Below are 19,911 nucleotides of genomic sequence, written 5' to 3'. Positions count from 1 at the left end.
TTAGTCAGGAAAACTGGATTGTTACACTTTCAGTATTAAGTTAACTGCTGAATCAATAACAGAACACTTTAGAAGTAACAAAAATTCAACATTGCCATAATTTTGTTTCAATTTAGATAATTTTCAGAAAAAAACACACCTAGGACAGTGATAGACAAGCAAGAAAGCTAATTTTATTCCTTAGTTGAGAAAGACATTATGTAGATACCTCAAGAATTGTGAACTGATTGAACATGTTTTACCAGTATCCTGCTTCTTTCTATTTAAAATCTGAAGAGATCGCCTTTTGAACAAGTAAGTAATAAAGTCTACATCAGGATTACTGCGCATGTATGTGAATGCCTAGAGTGTGGCAAATAAGACTGGTGAGTTACAGGTGCAGATTGCCACATGGAATTACAATGTTGTGGCTATAACAGAGACCTGGCTCAAAAAAGAGCAGGACTGGGTATTAAATACCCCTGGATACATGGTATTCAGGGAAGACAGGAAAGGAAAAGAAGGGTGGTATTGATTAAGGATAGCTTTGCACTGCTGGCGAAAAAGAATGTCCCAGAAGGATCAAGGACAGGATCTATTTGGCTAGAACTAAGGAACAGAAAATGTGCAATTACATTGTTCTGTGTAGCCTATAGGCCACCAAATAGTAGGATGTAGAGAAACAGATTTTCAAGGGAATTACAGAGACGCACAAAAATTATGAAGTAGTTATAATCGGGGTCTTTAATTACCCGAATATAGATAGAGGATAGCGTAAAGGCAGAGAAAGAGAAAGAGAGACAAGAAGTTCCTAGAGTGCATTCAGCAAAATTTTGTATGTAAGTATATTATCAGTCCAAAGAGAAAGGACGCACTCGTTCTTGGGAATTAGGGAGGCCAAATGGATCAAGTGTCAATAGCAGAACATTTAGGGGACAGTGATCATTATATCATAAGGTTTAGACTGGTTAGAGTAAAGGGAGAAGAACGACCCAGAGTGAATAATTAACTGGAGGAAAAGGCAACTTCAATGGACTAACAACAGATCTGGGCAAAATAAACTGGAGTCAAAGGTTGGCAGGCAAAACAATAGCTGAACAATGGGCTACCTTCACAGAAGAGATAGTTCAGGCACTTTTATGTTTTATGCCTCTAAAGGAAAAGGAAGGGCAAACAAATCCAGATCTCCCTAGATGACAAAAGGGATTAAGACAAAGAAGAAAAAACTGTGCTACCTGACATTTGTCATAAGAAAATACAATTGAGAGCCAGGCTGAATGTACAAGGTTCAGAGCAAAGGTGTAAAAGCAAACAAGAGAAGCAAAGAGGGAGTATGAAAAGAGACTGGCAGACCATAAGACCTAGGAGCAGAAATTAGGCCATTCGGTCCATCAGGTCTGCTCCGCCATTCAGTCATGGCTGATAAGTTTCTCAACCCCATTCTCCCGCCTTTGATAACCCTTGATCCCCATCCCCTTACCAATCAAGAACCTATCTATCTCAGTCTTAAATATACTCAATGACCTGGCCTCCACAGCCTTCTGAGGCAATGAATTCCATAGATTCACCACTCTCTGGCTAAAGAAGTTTCTCCTCTAAAAGGTTCTAAAAGGTCTTCCCTTTACTCTGAGGCTGTGCCCTCGGGTCCTAGTCTCTCCTACTAATGGAAACATCTTCCCCACGTCAACTCTACCCAGGCCTTTCAGTATTCTGTAAGCTTCAATCAGATCCCCCTCATCCTTCTAAACTCCATCGAGTATAGACCCAGAGTCCTCAAACATTCCTCATATGTTAAGCCTTTCATTCCTGGGATCGTTCTCGTGAACCTCCTCTGGACCCTCTCCAGGGCCAGCACATCCTTCGAGATACGGGGCCCAAAATTGCTCACAATATTCTAAACGTGGTCTGATCAGAGCCTTATAAAGCATCAGCAACACATCCCTGCTTTTATATTCTATTCCTCTTGAAATAAATGCCAACATTGCATTTGACTTTCTAACTACCGACTCAACCTACAAGTTAACCTTAAGAGAATCCTGGACTAGGACTCACAAGTCCCTTTGCACTCCAGATTTCTGAATTCTCTCCCCATTTAGAAAATAGTCTATGCCTCTATTCTTCCTACCAAAGTGCATGACCTCACACTTCCCCACGTTGTATTCCATCTGCCACTTCTTTGCCCGTTCTCCTAACCTGTCTAAATCCTTCTGCAGCCTCCGCACCTCCTCAATACTACCTGTCCCTCTACCTATTTTTGTATCATCTGCAAACTTAGCCAGGATGCCCTCAGTTCCTTCATCTAGATCATTAATGTATAAAGTGAAAAGTTGTGGTCCCAACACTGACCCTTGCAGAACTCCACTAGTCACCGGCCGCCATCCTGAGAATGTTTATCTCCACTCTCTGCCTCCTGCTGGACAGCCAATCTTCTATCCATACTAGTACCTTGCCTCTAACACCATGGGCTCTTATCTTACTTAGCAACCTCCTGTTCAAAGGCCTTCTGGAAGTCCAAGTAGATAACATCCATTGGCTCTCCTTTGTCTAACCTACTCGTCACCTCCTCAAAGAATTCTAACAGATTTGTCAGGCATGACTTCCCCTTAATGAAACCATGCTGACTTTGCCCTATTTTACCATGCACTTCCAAGTATTCTGAAATCTCATCCTTAATAATGGACTCTAAAATCTTAATTGGCCTGTAAAACCTAATTGGCCTGTAATTTCCCGTCTTTTGCCTCACTCCTTTCTTAAACAGGAGGGTTACATTAGCAATTTTCCAGTCCTCTGGGACCCTCCCCCGACTCCACTGATTCCTGAAAGATCACCACTAACACCTCCACTATCTCTTCAGCTACCTCCTTCAGAACTCTGGGGTGTAATCCATCTGGTCCAGGTGATTTATCCACCTTCAGATCTTTCAGTTTTCCTAGCACCTTCTCCTTGGTAATGGCCACCATACTTAACTCTGCTCCCCCCGACTCTCTTGAATCTTGGGGATGTTACTCGTGTCTTCTTCTGTGAAGACTGACGCCAAGTACATATTCAGTTCCTCCGCCATTTCTTTGTCCCCCATTATTACTTCTCCAGCATCATTTTCCAGCGGCCTAACGTCCACTTTTGCCTCTCTCTTACCCTTTATATATCTAAAAAAACTCTTGCAATCTTCTTTTATATTACTGGCTAGTTTACCCTCATATTTAATCTTCTCCCTCCTTATGTCTTTTTTAGCTGGCCTCTGTTGGTCTTTGTAGGCTTCCCTATGCCCTGGCTTCCTAATGCTTTTCGCCGCATTGGATGCTTTCTCTTTAGCTTTTATGCTGTCCCTGACTTCCCTTGTCAGCCATGGTTGCCTCGTCCTCTCTTTAGTATGCTTCTTCTTCCTAGGGATGAATTTTTGCTGTGTTTCCCAAATTACTCCCAGAAACTCCTGCCATTGCTGTTCCACTGTCTTTCCTGCTAGGCTCATCTCCCAGTCAATTCTGGCCAGCTCCTCCTTCATGCCTCTGTAGTTACCTTTATTCAACTGTAATACCGTTACATCTGATTCCAGCTTTTTCCTCTCAATTTGCAGGGTAAATTCTATCATAGTATGGTTGCTTCCTCCTAAGGGTTCCTTCACCTTAAGCTCCCTTATCAAATCTGCCTCATTACGCATCACTAAATCTAGAATTGCCTAGTGGGCTCCATCACAAGCTACTCCAAAAAGCCAAATTCCTTTTCTTGGGATCCACGACCAACTTGATTTTCCCAGTCTACCTGCATATTGAAATCCCCCATGATCACTGTAACCTTGCTTTTCTTACATGCCTTTTCTATCTCCAGGTGTATCTTGTGCCCCACATCCTGACTACTGTTTGGAGGCCTGTACATAACTCCCATTATGGTTTTTTTACCTTTGTGGTTCCTCAACTCTACCAATACAGATTCTACATCATCTGACCCTATGTCATTTCTTGCTATTGATTTAATTTCATTTCTTACTAACAAAGCAACCCCACCCCCTCTGCCAACCTGCCTATCTTTTCGATAGGATGTATATCCTTGGATATTTAGCTCCCAGTCCTGATCCCCTTGCAGCCATGTCTCCGGAATGCCCACCACATCATACCTGCCAATTTCAATCTGTGCCACAAGCTCATTTACCTTATTTCGTATACTGCTTGCATTCAAATACACCTTCAGTTCTGTATTTCCCATCCCCCTTCTTATTGTCGTCCCTTTATCTGATGTGCTTGAAGTTAGATTCCTAGCCCTTTCCAAACACTCTGTCCTATTTTGTGTTCTGGACACTTTAATAGCCTCTCCTTCCTTTTCAGTTTTTTCATAATTTTCCATGAAGTTGAATCCACCCCCCACATGCTAACCTGCTGTTTTGTTTCCCATTAGTCATACTTCTTGGAGTTTTACCCTTTCCTCCTCCCCCCCCCCCCCCCCCCCCCCCAACTTTCTAGTTTAAAGTCCTGTTGACCACCCTATTTACCCTTTTTGCTAAAACATTGGTCCCAGATCGGTTCAGGTGGAGACCATCCCAACGGTACAGATCCCTCCTGTTCCATTACTGATGCCAGTGCCCCACGAAATAGAACCCCTCTTTCCCGCACCACTCCTTTAGCCACATGTTTCCTTCCCTTATTCTCACATCCCTATGCCAATTTGCACATGGCTCGGGTAGTAATCCAGAGATTATAACCCTTGAGGACCTGTTCTTTAATTTAGTTCCTAAATCCTGATAATCCCTAAACAGGTCCTCTTTCTTAGTCTTACCTACGTTATTTGTCCTGACGTGGACCACAACAACTGGATCCTCCCCCTCCCTCTCCAAAATCCTTTCAAGCCGGTCAGAGATGTCCCTCACCCTGGCACCAGGCAGGCAACATACCATGTGGGACTCTCAATCCTGCTTACAAAGGATGCTATCAATTCCCCTAATTATAGAATCCTCTACAACTACCACTTGTCTTTTAGCTACCACTTCTTGAATGGCCTCCTGTGCCACGGTGCCATGGTCAGCTGGCTCATCCTCCCTACAGCCTTGTTCCTCATCCACACAGGGAACAAGCAGCTCGTACCTGTTGGACGAGGTCAAGAGCTGAGGCTCCTCTGTTCCTGAACCCAGGATCCCTCTACCTGCCTCACTTGCAGTCACACCCTGCTGAAGCTGACCACTGACCGAATTTGAGGTACTTAATCTACCAGGTGTGACCACCTCCTGAAACATAGCATCCAGGTAACTCTCCCCCTCCCAGATGTGCTGCAGCGTCTGGAGCTCGGGCATAAAAGGGAATCCGCAAGTCTTCTATAGGCATATAAATAGTAAAAAGATTGTAAAAGGAGGAGTAGGGCCAATAAGGGGCCAAAAAAGGGGGACTTATGCTTGGAGGCAGAGGGCAGAGCTGAGCTATCAAGTGAATGCTTTGCATCTGTCTTCACCAAGGATGATGCCCTGTAACAATTCTGTGAACAGGAGGCTCCTAAGAAAGGCCAATTAAACAACTATCATATTTTTATAGTAATGTAACATTTAGAAAATATTCTGCATTGCACATCCACCAGTTTGGACCACTAAGGGAGAAAACTAGCACATGTAAGACAAAAAAGAGTGGCAGTAGGAATGAATTGCCAGAGTCAATAAGTAGCACCGAGGGAGGAGCTGACACAGGATTCTCAGAGTTCTGATATGGATGTCAACAGTGATGTCACAGCAAGTAAAGGGAGCTCCAGGATTGAGTAAATCTTTTTTTAATTCATTCAAGAACATGGGCATCACTGGCAAGGTCAGTATTTATCGCCCACCCAAATTGTCCTTGAGAAAGTGGTGGTCAGCCACCGTCTTGAACTACTGCAGTCCATATAATATAAGTATATTCAGAATGCATAAAGGAGGGGGTTTCAGGATTTTGACCCAGTGACATTGAAGGAATGACAACATATTTCTAAGTCAGGATGGTGTCGATGGGCAGGGAAACTTGCAGGTGATGCTGTTCCCATGCATCTCCTGTCCTTGTCCTAAGTTCTAGAGGTCGTGGGTTTTGAAGGCGCTGTCAAATTGTTTCAGTGCATCTTGTAATTGGTAAATACTGCAGCCACTGTGTTGTGATTGTTTCATAGTTTGCCATTGTGAGATTTGAACTCTTGATAATCTTTTAAATCAATACTCAGCAGGTCTGGCAGCATCTGTAACTCTTTCAAGTACAAACCTGTTTCCATCTGTTTCAGATGAAGTTACATTGTTTCATAGTTTGCCATTGTGAGATTTGAACTCTTGATCTCAGGGTTACAAACCCAGTACCATAACCACTTGGCTATTTAGGCCAAGCCTATACTAGTGTGCTACTGGAGTTGCACTCATCCAGGCAAGTGGGGAGTATTCTATCACAGTCCTGACTTGTGCCTTGCAGATATCAATGTATCAGCAAGTACATTGTCATGGTTCAATAACAATCATCTTGTTGACTGGCAATTACATTGAATAGCAATTAGATTGTTAAAACAGGTGATGGGCATTGGCACATCCATAAATGGGTACAGCTGTCACACTCCAAAGTGGGAAAAGGAATTGGAAGTTTATCATTCAAGTGAGCTGCTTGAAGAATAAACCTGCTTGAGGTAAAAGACCAGCTTCATACTCATTCTTCCCCTATATACAATTATTGGAATTAACAGTGGAGAGTCAGGAGTAAATTAGTTGCTGCAGAATTTCTTGCCTGTGAGATGGACAGTGTTTATATGGCTTGTCCAGTGAAATTTAAGTTCAATGGTAACCCCCAAGATGTTGATGGCAAGGATCCAGCAATGGTAGTCTGTTAAATGTCATGAGGAGATGGTCATTGCCATGAATGTTACTTGCCACTTATCATCCCAGGTTTAAATGTTGTCCATATCTTGCTGCATGCAGGTGTAGACTACTTCATTCAGAGGAGTTGTGAATGGTACTAAATGCTGTGTAGTCATCAATAAGCATCCCCCATTTCTAACCTTCTGATGGAGAGAAGATCATTGAAACACCTGAAGATGGTCAGCCCTACACATTGCCTTGAAACTCCTGCAGCAATATCTTGGGACTAATATGATTGGTGCCTAACAACCACCTTCCTTTGTGCTAGGTGTCACTCCAGCCAGTGGAGAGCTTTCCCCCACTGATTCTCAGTGACTTCAATTTTATGAGGGCTCCTTAATGTCATGCTAGATTTATGTAAACTGTAAGAAGTACTCAAAAGAGTTACATTTATGTAAACTGTAAGAAGTATATCACTTTTAACAAAAGTGGTCTTCAATCCAAGAGCCTGGAGGTAAGGGAACACATCTGAGAATTTTGGGGGCTGACAGAAGGAGAGTTAGAAGTAGAGAGCGTGGAGGCAAGAGTGAGGGAGTATCAGGGAGAGTGGTCAAAACACATAAAGTGATGTTAGCACAAGGGAAGGAGCTGATTGGTGAGTAGCTGGTGGTGTTTTTATTTGTCCAGATCAGGAACAAGCCTTTAATTAACTCATTTCTGCTAAGTTTAGATAATTGCCTAATTAATAGAGGCATGGCAGGGTACCTCAATCTTGTTGGATGCAAATCCTAAGCCACGTGGGGACTTCAGGATCCTGTGTGTCCTGGAAAATCACATGACCAAGTGTCATCAGCTGGAAGAGGTCAGAGACACTAACAATGGTTTGAAGGGCAGGAAGCAAAGGTCAACATTCCTGGTTACAAATGTAGTTACTATGAAATATAATTGCATTCAAACATGTTATGCCAAAAATTGTAGGTGGAGCATACATGGGGTGGGGGCGGGAGGGGAAGTTGAAGGTGAGAACTGATGCAAATTTGCTTTCCACACCTTTGTCTGGCAGTGATAAAATGGTGTGTGATGGGAATGGGGCAAGAAACAGGCAATTGTTACTGCAGATCCTGATGCTTTGGCAAAGATAAACTATGATCAGCCTTGCATTAAAAAGGGATTTTGCACCTAATGAAGACTGACATTCACAAAAATTTATGTTGCTAAATTTATTTCTGGTGTATAACAAAATTAAATCAGTTGATTCAGAAATCAATTAAATTGAGAGGCAGCAGGGAAAGTATTATAGTAAAGTTCAGTTTTCTTAAATCAGAATTTGGTAGAATGCTTGCAAATTGGTGCAACAAGAGTCTAGAAAGCAAAATTTTCTTAACATGAGCTGATATTCCTTTAAAACAGGGTTAAGGCCAGGGAATAATTAGACCAGTGTATACAGACATAATTCATCTCACTCTGAAGTCATACATTGACCAAAATTTTTCTCTCAGCAGCGAAGAGCTTTCTTTGCTGTTCACCTCGCATACTGTCGTGCACAGCTATTTGGAGATTGTCAACGCAGATTTCTACTGTTCTGGCATCTGTTTCAATGCAGTGCCCTCTACAGGGGATCTGAGAAATCTGAGCAGGGCAAGCAGCAGCGAGGCTCTGTATAAAAATCCTCACAGCTGCACATTGCAAATCAGGAAGTTTAAAAATACAAATTACATTTAAATCATTGTTCAGTTAACAAGAAATATAAGGACATATAGGATTAAAAGAAATAAGAAAACCTAATATTAGTTTTAATCTTTTTAGAAATCTGCAATATTAATTGAGGGAACACAGATGGGATTAAAAGAGATGAGAAAACAAATAATTTTAATCTTAGAAATCTGCAGTATTAATTTTGAGGGAACAAGGCTCCACAGGTATAAAATTAAATTTTTCATGGCTAGAGGTTATTCAGCAGTAATAATTTAGTACATCAATAAAATCACTTGCTTCTGAATCCACTGGCCCCCAAATGTTTCATCTGTCTTTCATGTGGAACTTGTGGATAAGAAACAAGCTCCTGCTGTGGTATGCCTAATGTCATAGTTCATATGTTTTACAATATAACTTTGAATCCTATGAATTAAACTTTTTTAATTGTAGAAAATGTGGGTATCTGGTTAAGAACCTGGTAAAATTAGCCCTGAGGTAAATGCAATTCAAACAATATTGGAATATATTACACTTGAGTTTGCGGCCGTGTTGACTTTAGGTTAGATCATTAACAGAAAGTGGTCTTACTTAGCTAAAGAGCTGGAGGCATAGCATTTGCAGTTATTTCTGAAAAGGATAAGTTATTTCCTGGAATTATAGAAAGATTTGGAATGAAAAGTCAGTTAATTTATAGGCTGTGTGTCACACTGTCATGGAGGTGGGTTGGGCTTAGTGAAATTCTTTGTTTTGAATTACCTCTGAATTTAGTTAGGGCATAGCCAGCAGGCGAAACTGGTTGAGAGAAACAGCTAAGAGACTGAGCTTTGGGCCTTCTGTAGCTTGTAGTTTCTTGGAAGTGAAGAGATAAAGCCAGATCTACACCTTAATTACAGTAGATGCTAGATCTATCATCCATGATGCAGCCTGCAAGTGGGAACTGATATTCAGTGGAAGACAAATTTGGAAAGGGGAGAAACGACTGGAAGATTTCTTTAGCTAGATGCTAAAGGAAGAAATCTACTGTAAAAGGCAGCTAACCTTGTTGCTGTTGGAGTTCTGGAAATAATTAGCTTCTTTGCAGATTGAAAGCAGAACAGTGGGCTATAATAAACCTGCTTTAAGCCACTACAGGAGTTGCAGGGAGGACCCATGCTGGAGCTGAGGTTGATAAAGGCTGTTGGAAGGGCTCACAGGAAATTTTGTACTTTGGCAAATAGCTGGAACACTAAAGTGAAATCCGGAGAGCTGTGATATACCTTTGAGTTAGTCCCAGGAATAAAGTGAATGAAGCTTAAAGATTTTGTAAATAAGGGAGCTCTTGGGCCAGGGTGGAGGGGAAGAGAGGGGGATGGGGCAAAGAATGAAACTTTATAGATTAGAAAGACTTGAACTAAATTATTTTACATTGATAAAGCTTACTTTGTTTATTTTATATCTACAATTAAGTTTATTTTGATTTAAAATCATAGAATCCTGTGGCTTACTTCTATTGATTCAAACTAAGTAATCCAAATTGTCTTTAAATATCAACAATCCCTAACAGGATCATAACCGATTTCCAAAATTCACTACATTCTGGAAGGTTCCATCAGGTTGGAAAGTAGCAAATATAACCCTTCTATTCAGGAGGGAGGGAGGCAGAAAACAGCAAACTATAGGCCTGTTGGCTTGATGTCTGTCATAGGGAGGTTATTAGAATCGACCATTAAGGAGCTTATAGCTGGGAACTTAGAGCTCCAGGCAATCGGGAAGAATCAGCATGGTTTTGTGAAAGGAAAATCACATTTAACCAATTTATTGGAGGTTTTTGAAACAATAACATGTGCAGTGGGTAAAAGGGAGCCTGTAGACATACTGTACCTGGATTTCCAGAAGGCATTTGATAAGGTGCCACTTCAAAGATTATTATGGAAAATAAAAGCGCATGGTATAGGGAGTAACATGAGCATGCATAGAAGATTGGCTGCCTGGCAGAAAGCAGAGATAAATGGGTCTTTTTTTCTGATTGGCAGGATGTGATGAATGGAGTCCCACAGGTGCCTCAACTTTTTACAATTTACTTCAATGATTTAGATGAGGAGAGTGAAGACATGGTAGCTAAATTTTCAGATGACACAAAAATAGGTAGGAGAGTATCTTGTGAAGAAGACATGAGATTGCAGATGGATATAGGTTGAAAGTACACAAAAATCTGGCAAATGGAGTTTAATGGGGGAAATTTTAAGTTGTTCACTTTGGCAGGAAGTACAAAAAAGCAGAGTATTACTTAAATGGAAAACGACTGCATAATTCTGAGTTGCAGAAGGATCTAGGTGTTCTTGTACAAGAGTCACAAAGTTAGTATGCAGGTACAGCAAGTAATTAAGAAGGCTAAAGGAATGCTATCCCTTATTACGAGAGGAATTGAAGATAAAAGTAAAGATGTTATGCTTCAGTTTTATATAGGGCTTTGGCGAGACTGCACCTCATACTGTGCAGTTTTGGTGTCCTTATTAAAGGATGTAAATGCATTGGTGGTTCAAAGGACGTTTATTAGATTGATAACTGGAATGAGTGGGTTGTCTTATGAGGGAAGGTTGGACAGACTTGGCTTGTTTCCACTGGAGTTTAGAAATGAAGGGTGATTTCATTGAAGTATCCAAGATCCTGAATGGCCTTGGCAAGGTAGATGTAGAAAAGATGTTTCCTCCTGGGGGAGAGTGCAGAACTAGAAGGCACTCTTTAAAATTAGGGGTCACTCTTTTAGGACAGATGAGAATTTTTTTTCTCAGATGGTTGTGACTTTAGAACTCCCTGCCTCAGAAGGAGGTGGGCGTCATAGATTGATTTCCTAGCCTAACAAGAATCTAAGGTTATCAGGGTTGGATGGGCATGTGAAAATTGAACCACATGATCCTACTGAATGTCGGAGCAGGTTCGAGGGGCCGACCAGTCCACGGCTGTTCCTCTTTCTTGTGTTTTATAACAATGCCATTAGTGATTTCAATCCTGATCCTGTCAGTGAAGATTACAACCAGGTACCCTTTGGAGGAATGGGGTATTTTCAACCACAACTTTCAGATCTCTGTGCTTAACTGCATATCTGTGGACACCAGAAGTTGCTGTTAAGATTTACCTTGTAATAATGGTGAGTGCTGATATAACAACAGCATGGATTATGAAAAAACTTGGGCCATTGTGTTCTTATTTCTATATTATGAATTCCTAATGTCCATATTTGTAATTAATACCATCATTGTAAACTGGTCATTCTGCAACTACACCCTCAATGCTGGCAATGTTTACATAGACAATACTCATTACAAATGCAGACACATGAATTTCTAATGGCAAACGGTAACAGGAAGACATATTTAAACACAAAATTATTAAGGGGCCAGAATCTACAGTGAAAGTAAATAGGGCAAATGGTGTGCCACTAAACCCGGAAGTTGCTTTCTGACATGCACCACTCTGCCATAAGCTCTTTGAAAACGGCAACTTGCTTTCTGGTTGTACATTCAAATGTATTCAGCATTGTATATTCATCCAGGAACTTTACAAAATAGAAGTAGGCTATTCAGCCCTCAAGCCTTCAACAGGATCATGGCTGACCTGTTTGTTTGTTTTGGATTTCGCATGCTCATCTACCTCCAATAACCTTTGCTTCCCTTGCCTAACAAGCAGCCTCCACCAGCCTCTGCATTCAAAGGATTATCCTCCACCATTTCTGCCAACTCCAGCATGATGCCACCACCAAACATATTTTCCCTTCGCCCCCCCCCCCCCCCACCCCAACTCCCGGCGGCATTCCATAGGGATCATTCCCTCCGGGACACCCTGGTCCACTCCTCCATCACCCCCTACTCCTCCACCCTCACCTATGGGTACCTCCCCATGCCCACGCAAAAGATGCAACACCTGCCCCTTCACTTCCTCTCTCCTCATCGTCCAAGGGCCCAAACACTCCTTTCAAGTGAAGCAGCATTTCACTTGCATTTCCCCCAACTTAGTCTACTGCATTCGTTGCTCCCAATGCGGTCTTCTCTACATTGGAGAGACCAAGCGTAAACTGGGCAACCGCTTTGCAGAACACCTGCGGTCTGTCCGCAAGAATGACCCAAACCTCCCTGTCACTTGCCATTTTAACACTCCACCCTGCTCTCTTGCCCACATGTCTGTCCTTGGCTTGCTGCATTGTTCCAGTGAAGCCCAACACAAACTGGAAGAACAGCACCTCATCTTCCGACTAGGCACTTTACAGCCTTCCGGACTGAATATTGAATTCAACAACTTTAGATCTTGAACTCCCTCCTCCACCCCCACCCCCTTTTTGTTTCTTCCCCCTTCCTTTTGTTTTTCCAATAATTTATATATTTTCTTTTCCCACCTATTTCCATTATTTTTAAATCTTTTATGCCCTGCTAGCCTTTCCATCCCACCCCCACTAGAGCTGTACCTTGAGTGTCCTACCATCCATTCTTAATTAGCACATTCGTTTAGATAATATCACCACCTTCAATGCCTGTGTTCTTTTGTCTGTGACATCTTTTGATTATCTGCTTCTATCACTGCTTGCTTGTCCCTACAACCACTTCTTCCCACCGCCCCCCCACCCCCGATCTTAAACCAGCTTATATTTCACCCATCTCCTTAGATTCACTCAGTTCTGTTGAAGGGTCATGAGGACTCGAAACGTCAACTCTTTTCTTCTCTGCCGATGCTGCCAGACCTGCTGCGTTTTTCCAGGTAATTCTGTTTTTGTTTTGGATTTCCAGCATCCGCAGTTTTTTGTTTTTAAGAATGTATCTAACTCTGCCTTAAAAATATTCAATGACCTCGCCTCCACCGTCTTCTGAGACAGTGTTTCAAAGTCTCTCAACCCGTGGAAAAAAAAATTCTCATCCCTATCCTAAAAGGGCAATCCCTAATTTCAAAACAGCGCCCCCTAGTTCTGGATTCACCCACAAGAGGAAATATCCTTTCCACATCCACCTTGTCGATGCCATTCAGGATCTTATTTACTTCAATCAAATCACCCCTCTCCTCTGAACTCCAGAGGATACAAGCCCCTTCTATCTAACCTTTACTCATATATGTCAACCCACTTATTCTAGGTATCAATCTAGCAAACCCCCTCTGAACCACCTCCAACGCATTTACATCCTTCCTTAAATAAGGAGACCAAAACTGCACACAACATTCAACATGTAACCTCACCAATACCCTGTATAACTGAAGCATAACATCCTTCCTTTTTCTTAAATGCCTCTTGTAATAAAGGATTGCTTCCATGAGCCATCTTAATTACGAGCTATACCTGCATACTAACATTTTGTGACTCATGCACTAGAACACCTAAATCCCTATGAATTCTGTAGCTGTTCTCTAAGTAATAAACTTTTTTTAGTCTTCCTGCCAAACTGAACAACTTCACATTTTCCTACTTTATACTCCATCTGCCAGATTTTTGCCCACTCACTCAACCTATCTATACCCACCTGCAGCCTCATGTCTTCACAATATACTTTATACTTTTCTACCTATCTTTGTTGTCTGCAAATTTAGCTACCACACCTTCACTCCCCTCAACTAAGTCATCAATGTAAATTGTAAAAAGTTGAAGCCCCCGCACAGACCCCTGTGGGACTCCTCGTCACATCCTGCCAATTAGACAAAACCCACTTATGCATACTGTTTTCAGCCAGCCAGTCTTCTATCCATGCTAATATGTTACCCCTTACACCATGAGCTTTTATTTTCCACAGTAACCTTTGATGTGGCACCTTATCAAATGCCTTCTGGAAATCCAAGTACAGTACATCTACGGGCTCCCCTTTATCCACAGTGCATGTTACTCCTTCAAAGAGCGCCAATAAATTGGTTAAACATGATTTCCCTTTCATAAAACAATGCTGACTCTTCCCAATTACCTTGTGTTTATCGAAGTGCTCCTCAATGATCAATTTTAACACCTTCCCCCACAACAGACATCAAGCTAGTTGGCCTATGGTTCTGTTTTCTGCCTCCCTCCCTTGAATAGAGGGGTCATATTTTCTACTTTCCAGTCTGATGATAGTTTTCCAAAATTCACTAGTTTCTAGAAAGGTAACACCAATGCATCAGCCATCTCTTGAAGACGCTAGGATGAAGTCCATCTGGCCCCCAAATAATGAAAGGGAGATAGAAGAACAAATATGTAGGCAACTTTCTGCTTGTAAGAACGAGAGGACAATAATAGTAGGAGACTTCAACTATCATAATATCAACTGGGATTCAAACAATATAAGGGGCATTGAGGGAGAAAAATTCATGCAGTGTGTCCAGGAAAATTTTTTCAGCCAATTAGTGACAAACCCAACGACAGGAGATGCAATTCTAGACCTAGTCTTGGGGAACAAAGAAGGGAAAGTGGGTGAAGTGATAGTTGGTGACCATATTGGGGACAGTGATCACAATTCAGTTAGATTTAGCATTACCATGGAAAAGGACAGAGATAAGGCAGGAGTAAAAGTCTTGAACTGGGGGAAGGCAAATTTTGTAGAAATGAGAAGGGACTTGGCTGAGGTGGACTGGACAGCACTGCTGGAGGATAAAACAGTGGAAAACCAGTAGGAGGCATTAAAAAGCGAGATCCCAATTCTACAAAGTAGACATGTCCCCTACAAAAATGTGGTACTGCCAAATCTAGACCCCCCCCCGGTTGTCTAGAGGAATACAGGAGAAGATCAAACAGAAAAATAAACCATACAATAGGCACAAAGAACTAAGCACTGCAGATAGCCTAAACGAATATAGGAAGTGCAGGGATGAAGGAAATCAGAGGGCATGAAAAAAGATTAGCAAGTAAAGTTAAAGATAACCCAAAGATGTTTTACCAATACATTAATGCTAAAAGGTTAGTGAAGGAAAAAGTTGGGCCTATCAGGGATGAAGATGGAAACTTGTGTGTAGATGCAGAGGTTGTGGGAAGGGTTTTGAATGAATATTTTGTCTGTTTACAAAGGAAAGGGAGGATGTAGATATAGTAGTCCAGGAGGAACAGTGATATTGGACAGTATAGTCATAAAGAGAGGGAAAGTACTCGAAGGGTTGAAATCCTCAAGTTGATAAGTCACCAGGGCCAGATGGATTGTTTGAGGCGGCAAAAGGAAATCCAGGAGGAGATAGCAGATGCTCTGAGGATGATTTTCCAATCTTCACTAGATACAGGGAGGTACTGGAGAAATGCAAACGTAGTTCCATTGTTTAAAAAGTGATCAAAAGAAATGCCAAACAATTGTAGGCCAGTTAGTCTTACACTGGTGGTGAGCAAATTAGCAGAATCAATCCTGAGGGATAGGATTAACTATCATGTGGAAAGGCATGGACTAGTCAGGGATGGTCAGCATGGATTTGTTAAAGGAAGGTCTTGCCTCACAAATTTGATTAATTCTGAGGAAGTGACAAGAAGGGTTGATGAAGGTAGTGCAGTGGATGTTGTGTACATGGATTTCAGTGAGGCATTTGAAAAGGTCCCACATGGTAGATTGGGTCAGGAAAGTAAAAGCCCATGGGATTCTGGGTGATGTGGCAAACTGGATAAAAGGTTGGCTTTGTAACAGGAAACAAAGAGTAATGGTCAATGGATGCCCTTACAAATGCAAAGTTGTCTCAAGTGATGTTCCACAGGGCTCTGTGTTGGGACCCTTGCTGTTTGTGTTACATATTAACGATTTGGATGTGAATGTTGGGGTCACAATTGGGAAATTTGCAGATGAGACAAAGATTGGCCAAGTAGTGGATAGTGTAGAGGATAGCCATAATCTCAAACGATATAGATGAGTTGGTGGAATGGGTGGTAAAGTTGCAGATGGATTTTAACAGAAGTGTGAAGTCATACATTTAGGGAGATCAAACAGTTACAGGGATTGCCCAATAAATGGGAATATACTAAGAGGGATAGATGAAGTGAGATATCTTGGTATATAAATACACAGGTCTCTGAAGGCAGTAGTTCAAGTAGACAAGGTTATAAAGAAGGCATATGGAATGCTCTCCTTCATTGGCAGAGGTATAGAATATAAAAGTAAGGATATAATGTTGGAATTGTATAAAACACTGGTGAGGCCACAACTGGAATATTGTGTGCAGTTCTGGTCACCACATTATAGGAAGGATGTAATAGCTCTGGAGAGAGGCAGAGGAGGTTTACAAGAATGTTGCCAGGGTTAGAAAAGTGTAGCTATGAGGAGAGAATGGATAGGTTGGCATTATTTTCCTTAGAACAAAGAAGGCTGAGAGATGACTTGATTGAGGTGTACAAAATTGAGGAGAATAGTGGACAGGATAAAATTGTTTCCCTTGGTGGAGAATTCTAGAACCAAGGGACATAGATTCAAGATAAGTGGCAGAAGGTATAGGGGGGACATGAGGAAGAACTTTTTTACGCAGAGGGTAGTGGGTGTCTGGAATTCGCTGCCCAAGTTGGTGGTAGAGGCAGAAACTCTGAACTCTTTTAAAAAGTACTTGGATTTGCACCTTAAGTGCTGTAAGCTGCAGGGCTATGGGCCGGGTGCAGGAAGGTGAGATGAGAAAGAGCACCTAGATGTCTTCAGGCTGGCATGGGCAAGATGGGCTGAATGGCCTCCTTCTGTGCTGTAACTTTTCTATGGTTCTATGGACCCTGAGACTTGTCAGCCCACAGCTCCATCAGTTTCCATCCTAGTGATTGTAATTTCACCAAGTTCCCTTCTTCATTCCACCTCCTGATTTACAGCTATTACTGAAATATTTTTTGTATTCTCTGTAGTGAAGACAGCAACAAAATATTTGTTCATTTCATCTGCCATTTCCTTATTATCTACTATTAACTTCCCATTGTCATTCTTGGGGACCAACACTCACTTTACTTTTTTTAAATACCTGTAGAAACTCTTGCTATCTGTTTTTACATTTCTAGCTAGCTTCCTCTCATACACACATACTCTTTCTTTCTCTGGATTAACATTTTTGTCATTCTCTGCCACTGTTTATATTCTGACCAATCATCTGACCTGCCACTCACCTTTGTGTAGTTATATGCTTTTTCCTTAAGTTTGATGCCTTCCCTAACTTTAGTTAACCACAGATGGTGGGTCCTCCCCATAGAATTTTTTCTTCATAGCAGGAATTTACTTATTCTGAATATTCTGAAATATCTCCTTAAATGTCTACCACTGCTTCTCTTTTGATCTATCCTCTAGCCTGGTAACCCAGTTCACTTCAGCTAGCTCAGCTTTCATGCCCACATAGTTGCCCTTATTTAAGTTTAAAATACTAGCCTTGGACCCACTCTTTTCCCTTTTGAACTGGATGCGAATTTCAATTATATTGTGGTCATTGCTACCTGGGATGCCTTCATTCTGAGGTCACTAATTAATCCTGTCTCATTACACAATATCAAGTCTAATATAATCTGTTCTCCGGTTGGTTCTAGAACTTGCTCTCTTTATTAAAAAACTCAAGCATTCTGAACTCATCCTGGCTGCTATTGCCAGTCTGATTTTTTTTCCCCCGTTCATATGTAGATGAAAATCACCCATGATTATTGCTGTTCTTTTAGCACAAACGCCCAATATTTATCCTTGTATACTTTGTCCTACATTGTGCTTAGTGTTAGGGGGCCTGTAGACCACTCCTGCTAGTGACTTTTTTTCTCTACTATTCCTCATCTCCACCCAAACTGATTCTACATCCTCATCTCATGAACCAGTCATAACTATTGCACCAATGCTGTCCTTGATTAACAGTGCTACCCCTCCACCTTTACCAAGCTTCCTATTCTTCTTGAATATCATGTACCCCTCAATATTCAGGACCCTATCCTTGTCATGCTGCAGCTATATCTCTGCAATGGCTATCAGATCATATTTCTTTACTTCAATGGGTGCTATCAATTAATTTACTTTTATGAATGCTATGCACATTCAGATACAAAGCCTTTAGTTTTGTCTTTTTTTATCTTTGTAACATCTAGTCTTACTATTGGAGTATTCTTATGTATTAGCTCTGTCCCTTCCTAATATTCCATGACCCTTATTCCCATATTCCTATTATGGTCTCCTGCCTTGAATCTACCCCATGATTTGCCACATCTACCTAAACTTGATCCCTCAACCTCCTTGTTTAAAGCCCTCTCTACTATCCTAGTCATGTGATTTGCAAGAACACACGTCTCAGCACAGTTCAGGTGTAGACTGCCCCCACTTTCCCTAGTACTGGTGCCAGTGCCCCACAAATCAGAACCCACTTCTCCCACACCAGTCTTTGAGCCATGCATTCATCTCTCTAATCTTATTTGTCCTTTGCCAACTTGCATGTGGTTCAAGTAATAATCCAGAGATTACTACCTTGGAGGATCTACTTAATTTGGTACCTAGATTCTCATACTGACTATGAAGAGCCTCCTTCCTTGTCCTGCCTATGTTGTCAGGACCTATGTGGATCACAATGGTGGGATCCTCCCCCTCCTACTGCAAGTTCCCCTCCTGCCCTGAGCAGGTGTGATTGTCTTCTGCAACAGTGTCTGGGTATTTCTTCCCCTCCCTTATGTTGTGCAGTGTCTGTAGTTCACCTTCCAGATCAATAATCCTGATTGGAATTCCTCTAGCTGCTTACACTTTCTGCAGACATTTGTCATGGATTGCTTTGGTGTCCAAAAGCCCCCACATTCCACAGCTGCAACATTTCACCTGTCCTGCCACTGTTAGTTATGTTATTTAGTCTGCACTGGAGTGCTGCTTTGGGATGCATTAGAGTGCTCAAGTTGGAGTTGGATGAGTGAGGGACTTTTAGGAGTTGATGTCTAGTCTTTCTTTAATTTGGCATTTAACTAAAAGTTACTCTTTGGGTTGGGAGTAGGTGAGTTTTAGTCCAGCTTTAAAACAGGGGTTATACAGGCTCTGCTTGCAGCTGCAGCGAGTTAATTATTTGACTGACTTAAACAGGTTTTCAAAAGCTAGATTCGGTGAGCATAAAAGCAGACCATCTACAGTGCTGCCTTCTCTGCATTAAAGTACTGCATTGGGCTGCATTAGAGTGCTTAAGTTGGAGTTTTGAGTGAGGGAATTCAGTGAAGAGGGCGGTGGTGATCCTTTCATCTTCTACCTTTCCTTTTAAAAAAAAAAGTGGCAGCCTGGGCAAGTAGGACCTGGTGAGTGTTTCTACTGTACTTAATATTCTCCAGAAGTAAAAGTAAAGAGCAATTTAATGGTAAGTCAAGGCAGGGCAGCTCAACTATGTGGAAGGCTCCTCCTTTGTGATGTAGGGAGTCAGGGACTCTTCCAGTGTCCAGGGCGATGACGTGAGCAAGAAGTGTCTCCAGCTGCAGCTATTTGAAATCTGTTTCGGAGCTGAAGCTAGAGTCACTGTGGAGCATCCTCAAGGATAAGATTTTCGTGGACAGCAGGTAAGGGTGCGCAGGTAGAAAGGGAATGGGTGACTGCCAGACAGAATAAAAG

At 41.8% G+C, this 19,911-nt stretch overlaps 1 protein-coding gene across 5 annotated transcripts in view; it reads right to left on the bottom strand.

Moving 5' to 3' along the window:
* LOC121275837 (lysine-specific histone demethylase 1B) overlaps positions 1 to 19,911 on the bottom strand; it is a 191,771-nt gene that overhangs the window by 84,698 nt on the left and 87,162 nt on the right. The window lies entirely within an intron of this gene.

The sequence above is a fragment of the Carcharodon carcharias genome, chromosome 3 (assembly GCF_017639515.1).
Source record: "Carcharodon carcharias isolate sCarCar2 chromosome 3, sCarCar2.pri, whole genome shotgun sequence".
NCBI classification, from domain to species: domain Eukaryota; kingdom Metazoa; phylum Chordata; class Chondrichthyes; order Lamniformes; family Lamnidae; genus Carcharodon; species Carcharodon carcharias.
Note: the sequence above shows the minus strand (reverse complement) of the source record. Positions and strands in the feature narration are given on the sequence as shown.